Here is a 2,579-nt window from a genome sequence, read left to right on the forward strand (position 1 = left end):
TACTTGCCTGGCGGCAGGGTCCCTATGAAATTATATGCCAAGTGGGGCCCGTAGACTACAAGGTGTATCAGACAGATGAACAAAAAAGAAACAAATATACCATGTCAATATGTTGAAGTGGGAAGACCAGGGGTTTATGTACCTAGCCCTTCATCCTGAGGAATTAGAGTTGGAACCCTCCTTGACAGAGGGAAGTGGACCGGGTGGCATAGAACTGGCCCTGTGACTATCTGAACAGCAGAGAAGACCAGGTCAGGTGAACTGTGAGAACTGGAGACGGATTTGACAGGAACTGCAGAGCCAGATAAAAATGGAGATTGGAATGATGCTGGAGAAAGGCATCATATGCAAGTCCCACAGAGACTGGCAGAGCTCCATCATGGCAGTACCTAAGCGTGATGGAAAAATTCATCTCTGTATCGATTTTTCTGAAAGGTAAACGCAATAGCTAAGTTTGATGCCTATCTGATGCTGAGAATAGACGAACTGGTGGGAAACATTGGGCAAGCTCGCTGCATTTCCACTTTAGGCCTGACAAAAGGATACTGGCAGGTCCCAGTAGCACCCAAAGATCAAGAAAAGACAGCATTCACCACGCCTTGGGGTCTCTTCCAGTTCTGGCACATGCAGTTTGGATTACATAGAGATGCAGCTACATTTCAGTGTCTAATGGACAGAGTTTTGGCTCCCCATTGGGGTTACGCTGCAGCTTACATAGATGGTATTATTATATACACTGAAGACTGGGCTGAACACCTCCCTGTGCTGAGAGCAGTAATGCAAGACTTGAGAAGGGCCTGGCTGACAACCAATCCGAAGAAATGTGCAATAGGGGAAAAAAGAAACACAATACCTTGGATTCCTAGTAGGAAGTGGAAAGGTGAGACCGTTGTTAAGCAAGGTGGAGGCATTGTGAAAGTATCAAGCTCTTCATACCAAGAAACAAGTGAGGGCTTTTTGGGGGCTAGCCAGCTATTATAGAAGGTTTGTACCTCACTTTGAGGACTTAGTAAGTGCCTTTGACAGAGAAGGTGGGGACTCCAGCCAAGGTGAGATGGATGCCGGATATGGAAAAGGCGTTCTGAGTGGTGAAGGACACACTATGCTTCTAACCCCTACTATATACACTGGATTTTAATAAACCTTTCCTGTTCCAGACTGATGCATCAGAAATGGCTATTGGAGTGGTGTTGGTTCAGAAAGAAGAAGAGCTCCCTATAGCCTACATAAGTAGGAAATTACACCCACCGGAACAGAATTACACCACGATAAATAAAGTGTTTGGTGATTTAAGTGGGCTGTTGAAACACTCTGATATTATCTGTTAGGACAGAGGTTCATTCTGATCACTGATCATTTGCCCCTATACTGGTTACAGAGTATGAAGATGGACAAAGCTAGACTGATGAGATGGGTCCTTATTCTGCAACCATATTGTTTTGAGGTAAAGCATCGCCCTGGAACCCAGAATGTAAGTGCCGATTTCTTCTCGAAACAATACGAGGAGGAAGAGGGACTAGGGGAAACAATAGGGCCCTGGACAAGAGAGAAGAGAAGGGGATGTGTAACAGGGAACCCTAAACCTGTTACTAAGAGACAGGGTGACCCCTTTAAGTCCGGAACCTTCTGGTCACAGCTGGCCGGTCAAGTAGGGGTTAAGGCTCAAGCCCTGCCAACCAGTCAGGTGACCGGAAGGGGCAGGGCCTGGCTCACATATAAACCCCAGGGCTGAGGCCAGGATGGCAGTTCCCTGCCAGCAGCCAAGGGGGAAGGAGATCTTCTAGAGCAAGCAAGAGAGGAGAGGCCTGACTGCAGGAGCAGCTTCTGAGTGCTGAGGGACAGAGTATTCCCTAGTATGGCTTGGATGATCTTACAGCCAGGCAGCTTGAATTTATTACAGCCCAGGGGCTTGTGTTTTTGTTTACTGTTTAAGACTGGTGAGGCTATAAGCGGATGGAGGAGGTCTCGTAGAGGACCCACAGCAGTGTGAGGACCACAGCACCAGAGAGGGTGCAGCATTTTGGGGTGCATGGACACCGGTGCCAGAAGAGGGTACAATATTCAGGGGTGAGTGGACCCCAGTGCCCCAGAGGGGCAGGAGCCTAAGTGAGAGTTTTTTGTGTTTTGGGTTTTTTTGAGAGCTAGAACCTGGGAGTTAAACCCTGATTAGTGATTTGTTTGTTTTTGGGTTTTGTGTCTGACAGGCCTAGCTAGAGGAAAGGGGGGTAGGCCCACTGTGGCCTAGACCCTGACATAAAGAGGAATTTACAAATACCATCTGTGAGGCTTGGGCTGCGGTGTAGGGGAGGAACAGAGCCGCAGATAGCATCGGGGCAGAAAATGGGCAGCCTCCTGCGTAATTACATCTATTAATCAATTAACAACAAGGCATGGCAGGTAAGAAGGTGGAAGGTTGGCCCATAACAGTGGACTCCAAAGAGATACCCCTGTTACACCTCCCTTCTGCCCTTTCCTGCCAAACCTTGATGTAATTGTTAGATTATTAAAGGGAAGCTGCCTAAGAATCCTAGAACATGCCCACATCTTTCTTTCACCAGCAGATCCCCTCCTGGACCCCA

General features: G+C 47.8%; 1 long non-coding RNA gene across 1 annotated transcript in view; it reads left to right on the forward strand.

Annotated features, from left to right (window-relative positions):
- LOC109316087 overlaps positions 1 to 749 on the forward strand; it is a 23,231-nt gene extending 22,482 nt beyond the window's left edge. The window contains exon 3 of the long non-coding RNA XR_002102675.1: positions 530 to 749. This is a non-coding gene — a long non-coding RNA (uncharacterized LOC109316087). The remainder of the gene's footprint in view (positions 1 to 529) is intronic.
- Positions 750 to 2,579: the final 1,830 nt, after the last annotated feature.

This window comes from Crocodylus porosus, unplaced genomic scaffold (genome assembly GCF_001723895.1).
Source record: "Crocodylus porosus isolate Cpor-Errol unplaced genomic scaffold, CroPor_comp1, whole genome shotgun sequence".
NCBI classification, from domain to species: Eukaryota; Metazoa; Chordata; order Crocodylia; family Crocodylidae; genus Crocodylus; species Crocodylus porosus.